At 44.7% G+C, this 21422-nt stretch overlaps 2 long non-coding RNA genes across 3 annotated transcripts in view; one reads left to right on the top strand and one right to left on the bottom strand.

Annotated features, from left to right (window-relative positions):
• The window catches only part of LOC146453303 (uncharacterized), a 378-nt gene extending 44 nt beyond the window's left edge, over positions 1-334 (bottom strand). The window contains exons 1-2 of the long non-coding RNA XR_014859537.1: positions 179-334; positions 1-106 (exon numbers count right to left, since the gene is read on the bottom strand). The exon at positions 1-106 is cut by the window's left edge and continues 44 nt beyond it. This is a non-coding gene — a long non-coding RNA (uncharacterized LOC146453303). The remainder of the gene's footprint in view (positions 107-178) is intronic.
• Positions 335-16830: 16496 nt separating this feature from the next.
• Positions 16831-18877, top strand: LOC146453302 (uncharacterized). Of its 2 annotated transcripts, none has more exons than XR_014859534.1 (2): positions 16831-17331; positions 17911-18877. It is a non-coding gene; the product is annotated as an uncharacterized LOC146453302 (long non-coding RNA). The 2 variants fall into 2 exon arrangements; XR_014859533.1 differs by having other exon boundaries at positions 16831-17807.
• Positions 18878-21422: the final 2545 nt, after the last annotated feature.

Raw genomic sequence — 21422 nt, 5'->3', positions numbered from 1 at the left:
TTATGGGACCATCTGTGCCCACGTTTTTAAGATCTATCTGTGGCAGAGTGTATGGCTCCATTTGTGTCCAAGTTTATGGGGCCTTATGTGCCCAAGTTTATGGAGCCTTATGTGCCCAAGTTTATGGGGCTTTATGTGCCCAAGCTTATGGGGCTTTATGTGCCCAAGTTTATGGGACTTTATGTGCCCAAGTTTATGGGGCCGTCTGTGCCCAAGTTTATGGGGCTTTATGTGCCCAAGTTTATGAGACCATCTGTGCCCAAGTTTATGGGACTTTATGTGCCCAAGTTTATGGAACCATCTGTGCCCAAGTTTATGGGACTTTATGTGCCCAAGTTTAGGGGACCATCTGTGCCCAAGTTTATGGGACTTTATGTGCCCAAGTTTATGGAACCATCTGTGCCCAAGTTTATGGGACCATCTGTGCCCAAGTTTATGGAACCATCTGTGCCCAAGTTTATGGGACTTTATGTGCCCAAGTTTATGGGACCATCTGTGCCCAAGTGTATGGGACCATCTGTGCCCAGGTGTCTGGGACTTTATGTGCCCACGTTTATGGGACTTTATCTGCCCAAGTTTAAGGGACCAGCTGTCCCCAAGTTTATGGGACCATCTGTGCCCAGGTGTATGGGACCATCTGTGCCCAGGTGTATGGGACCATCTGTGCCCAAGTATATGGGACCATCTGTGCCCAGGTCTATGGGACTTTATGTGCACAAGTTTAAGGGACCATCTGTGCCCAAGTTTATGGGACCATCTGTGCCTAAGTTTAAGGGACCATCTGTGCCCAAGTTTATGGGACCATCTGTGCCCAAGTTTATGGGACCATCTGTGCCCAAGTTTATGGGACCATCTGTGCCCAGGTGTATGGGACTTTATGTGCCCAAGTTTATGGGACTTTATGTGCCCAAGTTTAAGGGACCATCTGTGCCCAAGTTTATGGGACCATCTGTGCCCAAGTTTATGGGACTTTATGTGCCCAAGTTTATGGAACCATCTGTGCCCAAGTTTATGGGACTTTATGTGCCCAAGTTTATGGAACCATCTGTGCCCAAGTTTATGGGACCATCTGTCCCCAAGTTTATGGAACCATCTGTGCCCAAGTTTATGGGACTTTATGTGCCCAGGTGTATGGGACTTTATGTGCCCAAGTTTAAGGGACCATCTGTGCCCAAGTTTATGGGACCATCTGTGCCCAAGTTTATGGGACCATCTGTGCCCAAGTTTATGGGACCTTTTGTGCCCAAGTTTATGGAACCATCTGTGCCCAAGTTTATGGGACCATCTGTGCCCAAGTTTATGGAACCATCTGTGCCCAAGTTTATGGGACTTTATGTGCCCAAGTTTATGGGACTTTATGTGCCCAAGTTTATGGAACCATCTGTGCCCAAGTTTATGGGACTTTATGTGCCCAAGTTTATGGAACCATCTGTGCCCAAGTTTTTGGGACTTTATGTGCCCAAGTTTATGGAACCATCTGTGCCCAAGTTTATGAGACCATCTGTGCCCAAGTTTATGGTACCATCTGTGCCCAAGTTTATAGGACTTTATGTGCCCAAGTTTATGGGACTTTATGTGCCCAAGTTTAAGGGACCATGTGTCCCCAAGTTTATGGGACTTTATGTGCCCAAGTTTATGGTACTATCTGTGCCCAAGTTTATGGGACCATCAGTGCCCAGGTGTATTGAACCATCTGGGCCCAAGTTTATGGGACTTTATGTGCCCCAGTTTATGGGACCATTAGTGCCCATGTTTATGGGACTTTATGTGCCGAAGTTTATGGCACTTTATGTGCCCAAGTTTAAGGGACCATCTGTGCCCAAGTTTATGGGACCATCTGTGCCCAGGTGTATGGGACCATCTGTGCCCAAGTTTATGGGACCATCTGTGCCCAAATTTATGGGACCATCTGTTCCCAAGTTTATGGGACCATCTGTGCCAAGGTGTATGGGACTTTATGTGCCCAAGTTTAAGGGACCATCTGTGCCCAAGTTTATGGGACCATCTGTGCCCAGGTGTATGGGACCATCTGTGCCAAGGTGTATGGGACTTTATGTGCCCAAGTTTAAGGGACCATCTGTGCCCAAGTTTATGGGACCATCTGTGCCCAGGTGTATGGGACTTTATGTGCCCAAGTTTATGGGACCATCTGTGCCCAAGTTTATAGGACCATCTGTGCCCAGGTGTATGGGACTTTATGTGCCCAAGTTTAAGGGACCATCTGTTCCCAAGTTTATGGGACCATCTGTGCCTAAGTTTAAGGGACCATCTGTGCCCAAGTTTATGGGACTTTATGTGCTTAAGTTTAAGAGACCATCTGTGCCGAAGTTTATGGGACCATTTGTGCCCAAGTTTATGGAACTTTATGTGGCCAAGTTTATGGAACCATCTGTGCCCAAGTTTATTGGACTTTATGTGCACAAGTTTATGGAACCATCTGTGCCCAAGTTTATGGGACTTTATGTGCCCAAGTTTAAGGGACCATCTGTGCCCAAGTTTATGGGACTTTATGTGCCCAAGTTTACGGGACCATCTGTGCCCAAGTTTATGGAACCATCTGTGGCCAAGTTTATGGGACCATCTGTGCCCAAGTTTATGGGACCATCTGTGCCCAAGTTTATGGGACTTTATGTGCCCAAGTTTATGGAACCATCTGTGCCCAAGTATATGGGACATTATGTGCCCAAGTTTATGGGACTTTATGTGCCCAAGTTTAAGGGACCATCTGTGCCCAAGTTTATGGGACTTTATGTGCCCAAGTTTAAGGGACCATCTGTGCCGAAGTTTATGGGACTTTATGTGCCAAGTTTATGGAACCATCCTTTGCCCAAGTTTATGGGACTTTATGTGCCCAAGTTTATGGAACCATCTGTGCCCAAGTTTATGGGACTTTATAAGCCCAGGTTTATGAGACCATCTGTGCCCAAGTTTATGGGACTTTATGTGCCCAAGTTTATGGAACCATCTGTGCCCAAGTTTATGGGACTTTATGTGCCCAAGTTTATAGAACTTTATGTGCCCAAGTTTAAGGGACCATCTGTGCCCAAGTTTATGGGACCATCTGTGCCTAAGTTTAAGGGACCATCTGTGCCCAAGTTTATGGGACCATCTGTGCCCAAGTTTATGGGACCATCTGTGCCCAAGTTTATGGGACCATCTGTGCCTAGGTGTATGGGACTTTATGTGCCCAAGTTTATGGGACTTTATGTGCCCAACTTTAAGGGACCATCTGTGCCCAAGTTTATGGGACCATCTGTGCCCAAGTTTATGGGACTTTATGTGCCCAAGTTTATGGAACCATCTGTGCCCAAGTTTATGGGACCATCTGTGCCCAAGTGTATGGAACCATCTGTGCCCAAGTTTATGGGACTTTATGTGCCCAAGTTTATGGAACCATCTGTGCCCAAGTTTATGGGACTTTATGTGCCCAAGTTTATGGAACCATCTGTGCCCAAGTTTTTGGGACTTTATGTGCCCAAGTTTATGGAACCATCTGTGCCCAGGTGTATGGGACCATCTGTGCCAAGGTGTATGGGACTTTATGTGCCCAAGTTTAAGGGACCATCTGTGCCCAAGTTTATGGGACCATCTGTGCCCAGGTGTATGGGACTTTATGTGCCCAAGTTTATGGAACCATCTGTGCCCAAGTTTATGGGACCATCTGTGCCCAGGTGTATGGGACTTTATGTGCCCAAGTTTAAGGGACCATCTGTTCCCAAGTTTATGGGACCATCTGTGCCTAATTTTAAGGGACCATCTGTGCCCAAGTTTATGGGACTTTATGTGCTTAAGTTTAAGGGACCATCTGTGCACAAGTTTATGGGACCATCTGTGCCCAAGTTTATGGGACTTTATGTGCCCAAGTTTATGGAACCATCTGTGCCCAAGTTTATGGGACTTTATGTGCCCAAGTTTATGGAACCATCTGTGCCCAAGTTTATGGGACTGTATGTGCCCAAGTTTAAGGGACCATCTGTGCCCAAGTTTATGGGACTTTATGTGCCCAAGTTTATGGGACGATCTGTGCCCAAGTTTATGGAACCATCTGTGGCCAAGTTTATGGGACCATCTGTGCCCAAGTTTATGGGACCATCTGTGCCCAAGTTTATGGGACTTTATGTGCCCAAGTTTATGGAACCATCTGTGCCCAAGTATATGGGACATTATGTGCCCAAGTTTATGGGACTTTATGTGCCCAAGTTTAAGGGACCATCTGTGCCCAAGTTTATGGGACTGTATGTGCCCAAGTTTAAGGGACCATCTGTGCCCAAGTTTATGGGACTTTATGTGCCCAAGTTTATGGAACCATCTGTGCCCAAGTTTATGGGACTTTATGTGCCCAAGTTTATGGAACCATCTGTGCCCAAGTTTATGGGACTTTATAAGCCCAAGTTTATGAGACCATCTGTGCCCAAGTTTATGGGACTTTATGTGCCCAAGTTTATGGAACCATCTGTGCCCAAGTTTATGGGACTTTATGTGCCCAAGTTTATAGAACTTTATTTGCCCAAGTTTAAGGGACCATCTGTGCCCAAGTTTATGGGACCATCTGTGCCTAAGTTTAAGGGACCATCTGTGCCCAAGTTTATGGGACCATCTGTGCCCAAGTTTATGGGACCATCTGTGCCTAGGTGTATGGGACTTTATGTGCCTAAGTTTATGGGACTTTATGTGCCCAAGTTTAAGGGACCATCTGTGCCCTAGTTTATGGGACCATCTGTGCCCAACTTTATGGGACTTTATGTGCCCAAGTTTATGGAACCATCTGTGCCCAAGTTTATGGGACCATCTGTGCCCAAGTTTATGGAACCATCTGTGCCCAAGTTTATGGGACTTTATGTGCCCAAGTTTATGGAACCATCTGTGCCCTCGTTTATGGGACTTTATGTGCCCAAGTTTATGGAACCATCTGTGCCCAAGTTTTTGGGACTTTATGTGCCCAAGTTTATGGAACCATCTGTTCCCAAGTTTATGAGACCGTCTGTGCCCAAGTTTATGGTACCATCTGTGCCCAAGTTTATAGGACTTTATGTGCCCAAGTTTATGGGACTTTATGTGCCCAAGTTGAAGGGACCATGTGTCCCCAAGTTTATAGGACTTTATGTGCCCAAGTTTATGGTACCATCTGTGCCCAAGTTTTTGGGACCATTAGTGCCCAGGTGTATTGAACCATCTGGGCCCAAGTTTATGGGACTTTATGTGCCCAAGTTTATGGGAGCATTAGTGCCCAAGTTTATGGGACTTTATGTGCCGAAGTTTATGGCACTTTATGTGCCCAAGTTTAAGGGACCATCTGTGCCCAAGTTTATGGGACCATCTGTGCCCAGGTGTATGGGACTTTATGTGCCCAAGTTTATGGGACCAGCTGTGCCCACGTTTATGGGACCATCTGTGCCCAAGTTTATGGGACTTTCTGTGCCCAGGTGTATGGGACTTTATGTGCCCAAGTTTAAGGGACCATCTGTGCCCAAGTTTATGGGACAATCTGTGCCTAAGTTTAAGCGACCATCAGTGCTAAAGTTTATGGGACCATCTGTGCCCAAGTTTATGGGACTTTATGTGCCCAAGTTTAAGGGACGGTCTGTGCCCAAGTTTATGGAACCATCTCTGCCCAAGTTTATGGGACTTTATGTGCCCAAGTTTATGGGACTTTATGTACCGAAGTTTATGGAATCATCTGTGCCCAAGTTTATGGGACTTTATGTGCCTAAGTTTATGGGACTTTATAAGCCCAAGTTTATGGGACCATCTGTGCCCAAGTTTATGGGACTTTATGTGCCCAAGTTTATGGAACCATCTGTGCCCAAGTTTATGGGACTTTATATGCCCAAGTTTATGGGACCATCTGTGCCCAAGTTTATGGGACTTTATGAGCCCAAGTTTATGGAACTATCTGTGCCCAAGTTTATGGGACTTTATGTGCCCAAGTTTAGGGGACTTTATGTGCCCAAGTTTATGGAACCATCTGTGCCCAAGTTTATGGGACTTTATGTGCACAAGTTTATGGGACTTTATGTGCCCAAGTTTAAGGGACCATCTGTGCCCAAGTTTATGGAACCATCTGTGCCCAAGTTTATGGGACTTTATGTTCCCAAGTTTATGGAACTTTATTTCCCAAGTTTAAGGGACCATCTGTGCCCAAGTTTATGGGACCATCTGTGCCCAAGTTTATGGGACCATCTGTGCCAAGGTGTATGGGACTTTATGTGCCCAAGTTTATGGGACTTTATGTGCCCAATTTTAAGGGACCATCTGTGCCCAAGTTTATGGGACCATCTGTGCCCAGGTGTATGGGACCATCTGTGCCCAGGTGTATGGGACCATCTGTGCCCAAGTTTATGGGACCATCTGTGCCCAAGTTTATGGGACTTTATGTCCCCAAGTTTGTGGAACCATCTGTGCCCAAGTTTATGGGACTTTATGTGCCCAAGTTTATGGGACCATCTGTGCCCAGGTGTATGGGACTTTATGTGCCCAAGTTTATGGGACCATCTGTGCCTAAGTTTATGGGACCATCTGTGCCCAGGTGTATGGGACTTTCTGTGCCAAAGTTTATGGGACCATCTGTGGCTAAGTTTATGGGACCATCTGTGCCCAAGTTTATGGGACCATCTGTGCCCAGGTGTAAGGGACTTTATGTGCCCAAGTTTAAGGGACCATCTGTGCCCAAGTTTATGGGACCATCTGTGCCTAAGTTTAACGGACCATCTGTGCGTAAGTTTATGGGACCATCTGTGCCCAAGTTTATGGGACCATCTGTACCCAGGTGTATGGGACTTTATGTGCCCAAGTTTATGGGACTTTATGTGCCCAAGTTTAAGGGACCATCTGTGCCCAAGTTTATGGGACTTTATGTGCCCAAGTTTATGGGACCATCTTTCCCCAAGTTTATGGAACCATCTGTGCCCAAGTTTATGGGACCATCTGTGCCCAAGTTTATGGGACCATCTTTGCCCAAGTTTATGGGACTTTATGTGCCCAAGTTTATGGAATTATCTGTGCCCAAGTTTATGGGACTTTATGTGCCCACGTTCATGGGACTTTAGGTGCCCAAGTTTAAGGGACCATCTGTGCCCAGGTGTATGGGACCATCTGTGCCCAAGTTTATGGGACTTTATGTGCCCAAGTTTATGGAACCATCTGTGCCCAAGTTTATGGGACCATCTGTGCCCAAGTTTATGGGACTTTATGTGCCCAAGTTTAAGGGACCATCTGTGCCTAAGTTTATGGGACCATCTCTGCCCAAGTTTATGGGACTTTATGTGCCCAAGTTTATGGAACCATCTGTGCCCAAGTTTATGGGACTTTAATTGCCCAAGTTTATGGAACCATCTGTGCCCAAGTTTATGGGACTTTATGTGCTTAAGTTTAAGGGATCATCTGTGCCCAAGTTTATGGGACTTTATGTGCCCAAGTTTATGGGACCATCTGTGCCCAAGTTTATGGGACCATCTGTGCCTAAGTTTAAGGGACCATCTGTGCCCAAGTTTATGGGACCATCTGTGCCCAAGTTTATGGGACCATCTGTGCCCAAGTTTATGGGACCTTTTGTGCCCAAGTTTATGGAACCATCTGTGCCCAAGTTTATGGGACCATCTGTGCCCAAGTTTATGGAACCATCTGTGCCCAAGTTTATGGGACTTTATGTGCCCAAGTTTATGGGACTTTATGTGCCCAAGTTTATGGAACCATCTGTGCCCAAGTTTATGGGACTTTATGTGCCCAAGTTTATGGAACCATCTGTGCCCAAGTTTTTGGGACTTTATGTGCCCAAGTTTATGGAACCATCTGTGCCCAAGTTTATGAGACCATCTGTGCCCAAGTTTATGGTACCATCTGTGCCCAAGTTTATAGGACTTTATGTGCCCAAGTTTATGGGACTTTATGTGCCCAAGTTTAAGGGACCATGTGTCCCCAAGTTTATGGGACTTTATGTGCCCAAGTTTATGGTACTATCTGTGCCCAAGTTTATGGGACCATCAGTGCCCAGGTGTATTGAACCATCTGGGCCCAAGTTTATGGGACTTTATGTGCCCCAGTTTATGGGACCATTAGTGCCCATGTTTATGGGACTTTATGTGCCGAAGTTTATGGCACTTTATGTGCCCAAGTTTAAGGGACCATCTGTGCCCAAGTTTATGGGACCATCTGTGCCCAGGTGTATGGGACCATCTGTGCCCAAGTTTATGGGACCATCTGTGCCCAAATTTATGGGACCATCTGTTCCCAAGTTTATGGGACCATCTGTGCCAAGGTGTATGGGACTTTATGTGCCCAAGTTTAAGGGACCATCTGTGCCCAAGTTTATGGGACCATCTGTGCCCAGGTGTATGGGACCATCTGTGCCAAGGTGTATGGGACTTTATGTGCCCAAGTTTAAGGGACCATCTGTGCCCAAGTTTATGGGACCATCTGTGCCCAGGTGTATGGGACTTTATGTGCCCAAGTTTATGGGACCATCTGTGCCCAAGTTTATAGGACCATCTGTGCCCAGGTGTATGGGACTTTATGTGCCCAAGTTTAAGGGACCATCTGTTCCCAAGTTTATGGGACCATCTGTGCCTAAGTTTAAGGGACCATCTGTGCCCAAGTTTATGGGACTTTATGTGCTTAAGTTTAAGAGACCATCTGTGCCGAAGTTTATGGGACCATTTGTGCCCAAGTTTATGGAACTTTATGTGGCCAAGTTTATGGAACCATCTGTGCCCAAGTTTATTGGACTTTATGTGCACAAGTTTATGGAACCATCTGTGCCCAAGTTTATGGGACTTTATGTGCCCAAGTTTAAGGGACCATCTGTGCCCAAGTTTATGGGACTTTATGTGCCCAAGTTTACGGGACCATCTGTGCCCAAGTTTATGGAACCATCTGTGGCCAAGTTTATGGGACCATCTGTGCCCAAGTTTATGGGACCATCTGTGCCCAAGTTTATGGGACTTTATGTGCCCAAGTTTATGGAACCATCTGTGCCCAAGTATATGGGACATTATGTGCCCAAGTTTATGGGACTTTATGTGCCCAAGTTTAAGGGACCATCTGTGCCCAAGTTTATGGGACTTTATGTGCCCAAGTTTAAGGGACCATCTGTGCCGAAGTTTATGGGACTTTATGTGCCAAGTTTATGGAACCATCCTTTGCCCAAGTTTATGGGACTTTATGTGCCCAAGTTTATGGAACCATCTGTGCCCAAGTTTATGGGACTTTATAAGCCCAGGTTTATGAGACCATCTGTGCCCAAGTTTATGGGACTTTATGTGCCCAAGTTTATGGAACCATCTGTGCCCAAGTTTATGGGACTTTATGTGCCCAAGTTTATAGAACTTTATGTGCCCAAGTTTAAGGGACCATCTGTGCCCAAGTTTATGGGACCATCTGTGCCTAAGTTTAAGGGACCATCTGTGCCCAAGTTTATGGGACCATCTGTGCCCAAGTTTATGGGACCATCTGTGCCCAAGTTTATGGGACCATCTGTGCCTAGGTGTATGGGACTTTATGTGCCCAAGTTTATGGGACTTTATGTGCCCAACTTTAAGGGACCATCTGTGCCCAAGTTTATGGGACCATCTGTGCCCAAGTTTATGGGACTTTATGTGCCCAAGTTTATGGAACCATCTGTGCCCAAGTTTATGGGACCATCTGTGCCCAAGTGTATGGAACCATCTGTGCCCAAGTTTATGGGACTTTATGTGCCCAAGTTTATGGAACCATCTGTGCCCAAGTTTATGGGACTTTATGTGCCCAAGTTTATGGAACCATCTGTGCCCAAGTTTTTGGGACTTTATGTGCCCAAGTTTATGGAACCATCTGTGCCCAGGTGTATGGGACCATCTGTGCCAAGGTGTATGGGACTTTATGTGCCCAAGTTTAAGGGACGATCTGTGCCCAAGTTTATGGGACCATCTGTGCCCAGGTGTATGGGACTTTATGTGCCCAAGTTTATGGAACCATCTGTGCCCAAGTTTATGGGACCATCTGTGCCCAGGTGTATGGGACTTTATGTGCCCAAGTTTAAGGGACCATCTGTTCCCAAGTTTATGGGACCATCTGTGCCTAATTTTAAGGGACCATCTGTGCCCAAGTTTATGGGACTTTATGTGCTTAAGTTTAAGGGACCATCTGTGCACAAGTTTATGGGACCATCTGTGCCCAAGTTTATGGGACTTTATGTGCCCAAGTTTATGGAACCATCTGTGCCCAAGTTTATGGGACTTTATGTGCCCAAGTTTATGGAACCATCTGTGCCCAAGTTTATGGGACTGTATGTGCCCAAGTTTAAGGGACCATCTGTGCCCAAGTTTATGGGACTTTATGTGCCCAAGTTTATGGGACGATCTGTGCCCAAGTTTATGGAACCATCTGTGGCCAAGTTTATGGGACCATCTGTGCCCAAGTTTATGGGACCATCTGTGCCCAAGTTTATGGGACTTTATGTGCCCAAGTTTATGGAACCATCTGTGCCCAAGTATATGGGACATTATGTGCCCAAGTTTATGGGACTTTATGTGCCCAAGTTTAAGGGACCATCTGTGCCCAAGTTTATGGGACTGTATGTGCCCAAGTTTAAGGGACCATCTGTGCCCAAGTTTATGGGACTTTATGTGCCCAAGTTTATGGAACTATCTGTGCCCAAGTTTATGGGACTTTATGTGCCCAAGTTTATGGAACCATCTGTGCCCAAGTTTATGGGACTTTATAAGCCCAAGTTTATGAGACCATCTGTGCCCAAGTTTATGGGACTTTATGTGCCCAAGTTTATGGAACCATCTGTGCCCAAGTTTATGGGACTTTATGTGCCCAAGTTTATAGAACTTTATTTGCCCAAGTTTAAGGGACCATCTGTGCCCAAGTTTATGGGACCATCTGTGCCTAAGTTTAAGGGACCATCTGTGCCCAAGTTTATGGGACCATCTGTGCCCAAGTTTATGGGACCATCTGTGCCTAGGTGTATGGGACTTTATGTGCCTAAGTTTATGGGACTTTATGTGCCCAAGTTTAAGGGACCATCTGTGCCCTAGTTTATGGGACCATCTGTGCCCAACTTTATGGGACTTTATGTGCCCAAGTTTATGGAACCATCTGTGCCCAAGTTTATGGGACCATCTGTGCCCAAGTTTATGGAACCATCTGTGCCCAAGTTTATGGGACTTTATGTGCCCAAGTTTATGGAACCATCTGTGCCCTCGTTTATGGGACTTTATGTGCCCAAGTTTATGGAACCATCTGTGCCCAAGTTTTTGGGACTTTATGTGCCCAAGTTTATGGAACCATCTGTTCCCAAGTTTATGAGACCGTCTGTGCCCAAGTTTATGGTACCATCTGTGCCCAAGTTTATAGGACTTTATGTGCCCAAGTTTATGGGACTTTATGTGCCCAAGTTGAAGGGACCATGTGTCCCCAAGTTTATAGGACTTTATGTGCCCAAGTTTATGGTACCATCTGTGCCCAAGTTTTTGGGACCATTAGTGCCCAGGTGTATTGAACCATCTGGGCCCAAGTTTATGGGACTTTATGTGCCCAAGTTTATGGGAGCATTAGTGCCCAAGTTTATGGGACTTTATGTGCCGAAGTTTATGGCACTTTATGTGCCCAAGTTTAAGGGACCATCTGTGCCCAAGTTTATGGGACCATCTGTGCCCAGGTGTATGGGACTTTATGTGCCCAAGTTTATGGGACCAGCTGTGCCCACGTTTATGGGACCATCTGTGCCCAAGTTTATGGGACTTTCTGTGCCCAGGTGTATGGGACTTTATGTGCCCAAGTTTAAGGGACCATCTGTGCCCAAGTTTATGGGACAATCTGTGCCTAAGTTTAAGCGACCATCAGTGCTAAAGTTTATGGGACCATCTGTGCCCAAGTTTATGGGACTTTATGTGCCCAAGTTTAAGGGACGGTCTGTGCCCAAGTTTATGGAACCATCTCTGCCCAAGTTTATGGGACTTTATGTGCCCAAGTTTATGGGACTTTATGTACCGAAGTTTATGGAATCATCTGTGCCCAAGTTTATGGGACTTTATGTGCCTAAGTTTATGGGACTTTATAAGCCCAAGTTTATGGGACCATCTGTGCCCAAGTTTATGGGACTTTATGTGCCCAAGTTTATGGAACCATCTGTGCCCAAGTTTATGGGACTTTATATGCCCAAGTTTATGGGACCATCTGTGCCCAAGTTTATGGGACTTTATGAGCCCAAGTTTATGGAACTATCTGTGCCCAAGTTTATGGGACTTTATGTGCCCAAGTTTAGGGGACTTTATGTGCCCAAGTTTATGGAACCATCTGTGCCCAAGTTTATGGGACTTTATGTGCACAAGTTTATGGGACTTTATGTGCCCAAGTTTAAGGGACCATCTGTGCCCAAGTTTATGGAACCATCTGTGCCCAAGTTTATGGGACTTTATGTTCCCAAGTTTATGGAACTTTATTTCCCAAGTTTAAGGGACCATCTGTGCCCAAGTTTATGGGACCATCTGTGCCCAAGTTTATGGGACCATCTGTGCCAAGGTGTATGGGACTTTATGTGCCCAAGTTTATGGGACTTTATGTGCCCAATTTTAAGGGACCATCTGTGCCCAAGTTTATGGGACCATCTGTGCCCAGGTGTATGGGACCATCTGTGCCCAGGTGTATGGGACCATCTGTGCCCAAGTTTATGGGACCATCTGTGCCCAAGTTTATGGGACTTTATGTCCCCAAGTTTGTGGAACCATCTGTGCCCAAGTTTATGGGACTTTATGTGCCCAAGTTTATGGGACCATCTGTGCCCAGGTGTATGGGACTTTATGTGCCCAAGTTTATGGGACCATCTGTGCCTAAGTTTATGGGACCATCTGTGCCCAGGTGTATGGGACTTTCTGTGCCAAAGTTTATGGGACCATCTGTGGCTAAGTTTATGGGACCATCTGTGCCCAAGTTTATGGGACCATCTGTGCCCAGGTGTAAGGGACTTTATGTGCCCAAGTTTAAGGGACCATCTGTGCCCAAGTTTATGGGACCATCTGTGCCTAAGTTTAACGGACCATCTGTGCGTAAGTTTATGGGACCATCTGTGCCCAAGTTTATGGGACCATCTGTACCCAGGTGTATGGGACTTTATGTGCCCAAGTTTATGGGACTTTATGTGCCCAAGTTTAAGGGACCATCTGTGCCCAAGTTTATGGGACTTTATGTGCCCAAGTTTATGGGACCATCTTTCCCCAAGTTTATGGAACCATCTGTGCCCAAGTTTATGGGACCATCTGTGCCCAAGTTTATGGGACCATCTTTGCCCAAGTTTATGGGACTTTATGTGCCCAAGTTTATGGAATTATCTGTGCCCAAGTTTATGGGACTTTATGTGCCCACGTTCATGGGACTTTAGGTGCCCAAGTTTAAGGGACCATCTGTGCCCAGGTGTATGGGACCATCTGTGCCCAAGTTTATGGGACTTTATGTGCCCAAGTTTATGGAACCATCTGTGCCCAAGTTTATGGGACCATCTGTGCCCAAGTTTATGGGACTTTATGTGCCCAAGTTTAAGGGACCATCTGTGCCTAAGTTTATGGGACCATCTCTGCCCAAGTTTATGGGACTTTATGTGCCCAAGTTTATGGAACCATCTGTGCCCAAGTTTATGGGACTTTAATTGCCCAAGTTTATGGAACCATCTGTGCCCAAGTTTATGGGACTTTATGTGCTTAAGTTTAAGGGATCATCTGTGCCCAAGTTTATGGGACTTTATGTGCCCAAGTTTATGGGACCATCTGTGCCCAAGTTTATGGAACCATCTGTGCCCAAGTTTATGGGACCATCTTTGCCCAAGTTTATGGGACCATCTGTGCCCAAGTTTATGGGACCATCTGTGCCCAGGTGTATGGGACTTTATGTGCCAAAGTTTATGGGACCATCTCTGCCCAAGTTTATCGGACCATCTGTGCCCAACTTTATGGGACCATCTGTGCCCAGGTGTATGGGACTTTATGTGCCCAAGTTTAAGGGACCATCTGTGCCCAAGTTTATGGGACCATCTGTGCCTAAGTTTAAGGGACCATCTCTGCCTAAGTTTATGGGACCATCTGTGCTTAAGTTTATGGGACCATGTGTGCCCAAGTTTATGGGACCATCTGTACCCAGGTGTATGGGACTTTATGTGCCGAAGTTTATGGGACTTTATGTGCCCAAGTTTAAGGGACCATCTGTGCCCAAGTGTATGGAACCATCTGTGCCCAAGTTTATGGGACTTTATGTGCCAGAGTTTATGGAACCATCTGTGCCCAAGTTTATGGGACCATCTGTGCCCAAGTTTATGGGACTTTATGTGCCCAAGTTTATGGAACCATCTGTGCCCAATTTTATGGGACTTTATGTGCCCAAGTTTATGGGACTTTATGTGCTTAAGTTTAAGGGACCATCTGTGCCCAAGTTTATGGGACCATCTGTGCCCAAGTTTATGGAACCATCTGTGCCCAAGTTTATGGGACCATCTGTGCACAAGTTTATGGGACCATCTGTGCCCAAGTTTATGGGACTTTATGTGGCCAAGTTTATGGAACCATCTGTGCCCAAGTTTATGGGACGTTATGTGCCCAAGTTTATGGGACTTTATGTGCCTAAGTTTAATTGACTTTATGTGGCCAAGTTTATGGGACTTTATGTGCCCAAGTTTATGGAACCATCTGTGCCCAAGTTTATGGGACTTTATGTGCCTAAGTTTATGGCACTTTATGTGCCCAAGTTTATGGAACCATCTGTGCCCAAGTTTATGGGACTTTATGTGCCCAAGTTTATGGGACTTTATATGCCCAAGTTTATGGGACCATCTGTGCCCAAGTTGATGGGACTATATGTGCCCAAGTTTATGGAACTATCTGTGCCCAAGTTTATGGGACTTTATGTGCCCAAGTTTATGGGACTTTATGTGCCCAAGTTTATGGAACCATCTGTGCCCAAGTTTATGGGACCATCTGTGCCCAGGTGTATGGGACTTTATGTGCCCAAGTTTATGGGACCATCTGTGCCCACGTTTATGGGACCATCTGTGCCCAAGTTTATAGGACCATCTGTGCCCAGGTGTATGGGACTTTATTTGCCCAAGTTTAAGGGACCATCTGTGCCCCAGTTTATGGGACAATCTGTGCCTAAGTTTAAGGGACCATCTGTGCCCAAGTTTATGGCACCATCTGTGCCCAAGTTTATGGGACCATCTGTGCCCAGGTGTATGGGACTTTATGTGCTTAAGTTTAAGGGACCATCTGTGCCCAAGTTTATAGGACCATCTGTGCCTAAGTTTAAGAGACCATCTGTGCCTAAGTTTATGGGACCATCTGTGCCCAAGTTTATGGGACCATCTGTGCCCAAGTTTATGGGTCCATCTGTGCCCAGGTGTATGGGACTTTATGTGCCCAAGTTTATGGGACTTGATGTGCCCAAGTTTAAGGGACCATCTGTGCCCAAGTTTATGGGACCATCTATGCCCAAGTTTATGGTACTTTATGTGCCCAAGTTTATGGAACCATCTGTGCCAAGTTTATGGGACCATCTGTGCCCAAGTTTATGGGACTTTATGTGCCCAAGTTTATGGAACCATCTGTGCCCAAGTTTATGGGACTTTATGTGCCCAAGTTTATGGGACTTTATGTGCCCAAGTTTAAGAGACCATCTGTGCCCAAGTTTATGGGACCATCTTTGCCCAAGTTTATAGAACCATCTGTGCCCAAGTTAATGGGACCATCTGTGCCCAAGTTTATGGAACCATCTGTGCCCAAGTTTATGGGACCATCTGTGCCCAAGTTTATGGGACCATTTGTGCCCAAGTTTATGGGAATTTTTGTGCCCAAGTTTATGGAACCATCTGTGCCCAAGTTTATGGGACTTTATGTGCCCAAGTTTATGGGACTTTATGTGCCCAAGTTTATGGGACCATCTGTGCCCAATTTTATGGGACCATCTGTGCCTAAGTTTAAGGGACCATCTGTGCCTAAGTTTATGGGACCATCTGTGCCCAAGTTTATGGCACCATGTGTGCCCAAGTTTATGGGACCATCTGTACCCAGGTGTATGGGACTTTATGTGCCCAAGTTTATGGGACTTTATGTGCCCAAGTTTATGGGACCAGCTGTGCCCAAGTTTATGGGACCATCTGTGCCCAGGTGTATGGGACCATCTGTGCTTAAGTTTATGGGACCATTCGTGCCCAAGTTTATGGGACCATCTGTGCCCAAGTTTATGGGACCATCTGTGTTTAGGTGTATGGGACTTTATGTGCCCAAGTTTATGGGACTTTATGTGCCCAAGTTTAAGGGACCATCTGTGCCCAAGTTTATGGGACCATCTGTGCCCAGGTGTATGGGACCATCTGTGCCCAGGTGTATGGGACCATCTGTGCCCAAGTTTATGGGACCATCTGTGCCCAAGTTTTTGGGACCTTATGTGCCCAAGTTTATGGGACTTTATGTGCCCAAGTTTATGGGACCATCTGTGCCCAGGTGTATGGGACTTCATGTGCCCAAGTTTATGGGACCATCTGTGCCCAGGTGTATGGGACTTTATGTGGCCAAGTTTATGGGACCATCTGTGCCCAAGTTTATGGGACTTTATGTGCCGAAGTTTATGGGACTTTATGTGCCCTAGTTTAAGGGACCATGTGTGCCCAAGTTTATGGGACCATCTGTGCCCAGGTGTATGGGACTTTATGTGCCCAAGTTTATGGGACCATCTGTGCCCAAGTTTATGGGACTTTATATGCCCAAGTTTATGGGACTTTATGTGCCCAGGTTTATGGGACCATCTGTGCCCAAGTTTATGGGACCATCTGTGCCCAGGTGTGTGGGACCATTTGTGCCCAGTTTTTTTTTTTTTTTTGGAATTGGTCGTTTTTATTATCATTATCTTTTGTTCATTTATGGACCTTGTGCGTCTAGGATTATATTTAAGGGCCAAGTTTTGACCTCTTTTGCCTTGCACTTGGACGAATAATTTTTTTGTTTATTTTATATATATTTGTTGCACGTTTCAGTTTTGTGGTTAAGGGGCTATTTGTTTCCTTTACAAGATCTAGAACCATCCGTGCGCAAGAGCATGGTTCTTACAGTGCCATCTTGTCTTGGCTAGTTTAATTTCTGTCTATTTATCTTTTTATGTGGGTTTTTTCTCAAGTTTATGGGACCATCTGTGCCCAGGTGTATGGGACCAACTGTGCCCAACTTTTTTGGAATTGTTCGTTTTCATTATTATTTGTTTTGTTGATTTAGGGACATTTTTGCTGTCCAGGATTATACTTAAGGGCCAAGTTTTGACCCCTTTTGCCTTGCTCTTGGACGAATAATTTTTCATTTATTTCATTTGAAGTGTCGATCGGTGCGTATGTTTATTTTACACGTTTCAGATTTGTGGTTAAGGGACTATCTGTTTCCTTTACAGATCTAGAACCATCCGTGCGCAAGAACATGGCTCTTACGGTGCCATCATGTTTTGACTTTCAATTATATTTCCGTCTAGTTATCTCAAGCTTTTTATGTTGTTGCTTTTTTTAGTTTTCTCATTCTCGTTTTCTTTATTCCATAATTTGATTCTTTTATCGGGGTCACCTGTGTTATTTGCCTTGATATATTTCTTTCATTATTATTTGATTAATTAATTGATTGTTTTATTTATTTATTTTATTGATTGCTTTAGTTAGCTTGTTACTTTGTGGTTTGTTGGGCGAATGATCTATCGTATTTTCCCTGTTTTGTTTGGTGTTTGTTAGTTTTGTCTCTTTGTAGATGTGTTCCAGTCTGAAATGTGGTCAGGATTTTTCTCTTCAATCCTCGTTCTTGCATCTAAAGCGGATGGTACTTTGCGTTCCTACCTTGGAGGTTTTAAAAGATGGAAACGTTGGTCCTCACCCTTTCACGTCTGCCACTTCCTTGCTAATCCGTTTCATGCATGTCGCAGTCTCCTTGCAGTGCTTGGTAAACGTAGCTCTTTCTCCTTCTCCAGTTTTCAACGCGGTCTTCAGCATTGATTCGGCGCAACAGATGGCTGTTTTAACCAAAATCTCCAATCATTCCCTGGTTTCTTCAATGGTCAGTGCATCTCGAAGGATTTTGGGAAGGGCAAAGGTCGAAAAAGATCCTGTGATTCCTGAGATGTTATAAGTCTTCGTGGATTCGAAGATAGCAGATAAGTCTCCTTCTCTTTCGGATTAGTTAAATCTGTTGCTCTATGCCTTATTGGTTTCGCAGGGTTTTCTCCGCTTTAGCGAGTTATGTCACCCGCGATGTTCAGTTTTTTCGCTCTTATTTGTCCTTTTCCATAGAATCATCGAGATGTGGTCTATTCCGAGACGGCTCGTTATCGCGAGGTCAGACCTGCCGACTTGTCCTGTCAAGGCTTTGGAGAACTGCATCTCGGCGGCTCAAACCAACCTCTCCTAGTATTTACTCGTTAAGGACGCCTTTAGAGATTTACTGACGTTTCAGAGATTAGCGTTCATAGCCTTAGGGCTGGAGGAACACCTCTGCAGTTTATGCTGGTATTCCTGATAGACTTTTCAAGTGCCATGGCCGTTGGGCGAGCGAAAACGCCAAGGATGGCTACGTTTAGGACGATTTTTATTCTTGCCTATCAGTCATGAAGTCTTTAGGAATCTAATAATCTGTATTATTGTTGTTATTTTTATTGTTTCCTAACCGTGCCCGGCAGGTCTGGAGGGTACTATCCATAGGGCCGGGATTTTTCCTCAGTTTTTGCGGCAACGAGCGCGGTGAGGTTTTTTCATCCTGTGGATGCTCGTTTGTACTCTTCCAAGTTCAGTTTTCCTTGTTTGTTTCATAAGCTATTATCATCGTATGCATCTTTGTAGTTGTTGCTTCAGCTTACTCAATAAACGTGCGGCCTCCAGTGAGCACGCGTTCGCAAATAGGGTGTCATTGTTGTTGTGGTAGGGAATTTAGACGAGCGTGGTTTATTTTGTTCCAAAAATAAAAATAGCGTAAGCTCAGCTGCACAATTAGCCATTCCGAAGTTCATAAAAGGACTTTGCCCTAGTTTACAGATTGTTCAAATTGCATTAATCGAGAAATGAACCCCATGGCCAGAAAGATCACATAAAATACGTAAGTTCACAAAGCTTTGTTATGTTTCATTGCGAGGTGACCAGGCTGTGACCTGGTGACCTGTCGAAGGTCGCCTAAATTCCATACAAATGTGTCTAATTCTGAGATGGCGTCCCCCAAATCCAACGGGTAGTCCTGCATGATCCGAGCGGGAAAGATAGCTCCATCTTGCCCGCTTGGGCAAGATTGAGCGCAGGATTTGACTGATTTCACAGCGCAGGATTTGACAGTTTGAAGACCAAGACCTTGTGGAAATAATAAATGTCATCAAATATCTGTCATATAAAACTTAGAGCGATGACGTCATAAGTCACTTGACTACACTACACGTGAATCCAGTGCGTTGTGAAATTGCGTTAAGCTTGATGCCACAGTTTGTCGTCAGATTTGGATACATTTCTTCTTTTTTTAAGTTTTTAACATGATCGAGGATTAGGTTCGGAACAGTCTGCGTCGAACTGTCACTCTCTTGTTAAGTTTTGATTATCAAGAAAGCCGAACGTAAACCTCAGAGGAAAAGGACAAACTAACGATAAAACAGATTTCAAATCATGATATCTTGGACTTATAATTGGAAAAAACAAACTGGGATATTTCATATCAAGCAGTACAGAAATAAACTAAACGACGATCATTCCCATTCAAAAATTCCCACAAACAAGTGAATGGATGTTCTGAGTAAGCTTTGTATTGATGAAAATGAAATCACAGTTTAATTTTACATTCGCTTTTAACGAAAGTTCTTTAAAAAGACTTCATTGAAAGATACTCACAAATCTTACTCTTTGCCTTTACATCTCACTGTTTTAATTAAGTATTTGAGTACGTTCTCTTTCAAGACTGTCAGAAATAAATGCTAAAAATAGAAATTAATATAAAGGAAATAAAGGGAGATGTAGAGAATCGACCATAAGAGGACACAGAAAAAATCTGAGCCCCAGATGGGATTCGAACCCAAAATAATGTGTTGCGAGGCGTTTGTTTGACTATTTTAGCTAAGAACCAAATTTTCTTAAATGAAGCAAAATGGGACGACATAAACAAGTAAAAATTAACTGATATTAACTGATATAAAGTTCCGACGTTTCGGCGACCTCATGAAGTCATTACCAAGGAAAGAATAAATTGGAAAGCGAGTTCAAAAGGAGTTCAAGTCGTGTAAATTCACATAAGGAAGCCGAGCTAGACAAAGACTTTAGCAAGGATTGAATCTGCTTGCACATTCAAACGCTTTCTTAATTGTTTATATACAGCATTTCATTAATTAAACAGTCAAGTTTGGTCCTGCATTTTTTCAACACTTTGAAGCAACTTGGGAGGTCCTCAGGGACAGCGCCCGCGTGCTCTTTATCGTAGTGTTTGCGTACTGAAGATGACGTGGTGTTATGGTCCTCTACGCGTGCATACAGATGCCCACGCGTGTAACCAGCATAGCCATACCACACAGGTTACATTGGAATTGATACACTACGCACTGTTGGTTAACCAGCTGTGGTTTGGTCTCACGTTCTTGGAGGTCCTGGCCAATTTTCCGACTGACAAATGCGGGTTAGATTGTGACTTGAGGCTAAGGTCTTTCAACTGAGTCTTAACAATGTTAGCCGAATCCTGGCACTTGAGGGGTATGACTACTCGAGTCACGCTATTTCCCGCCATTTCTGCCGAAGCCAGCGATGACTGCTGGTCAGCAACCCTCGAGTTGGTACAGTCGAACCTCTCCTTACGGACACCTCTCTAATACGGACAGTTCACTTGGTCCCGGGAAAATGCCCATACATTCTTTGTAAAAATAACCTCTATAATACTGACCCTCTATAATACGGACAACGGACACGAAATCTCGGCCCCAGTGGGAAAATTCATACAAACTTAACCTCTTTATTACGGAAACTCCAGTGATGACAGTTCTTATTCAACACGATTTCCTGTTTGTCGTTAAGTATCAAAGTGTAATCAATTGTCTCATTGTTCATACGATAACACTAGTATCATTTCGTTTTCAATCAGTAAAAATTATATATCGACATCTCATTGCCATTTATCATCAAGATTTCTTATTCTTTGAAGACTCTCCAGTTGGCTTTCCTTTTTCTACCTCTTTTCTTCTCGACATTTTCACTTGAAAGAGTATCTTTACGGACAGCTGGGTTTTCTGTAAGATCCAAGCATTTGTCTAAACGCTCAATGAATTTGTGCGGTCCAGTGAAAATTTATTCACATGGGATCTCCATGTCTTACCCTCCGCCCTGATTAACTGCCCTCCCATATACGTTGACAACTAGCGAATGCTGTTCAGAAGAACATTACAGACTTCTTTAACGCAAAATGAATCGAGAACAAAGAACTTTC

Source organism: Pavona decussata, unplaced genomic scaffold (genome assembly GCF_977016875.1).
Source record: "Pavona decussata unplaced genomic scaffold, jaPavDecu1.1 SCAFFOLD_339, whole genome shotgun sequence".
NCBI lineage: Eukaryota > Metazoa > Cnidaria > Anthozoa > Scleractinia > Agariciidae > Pavona > Pavona decussata.
Note: the sequence above shows the minus strand (reverse complement) of the source record. Positions and strands in the feature narration are given on the sequence as shown.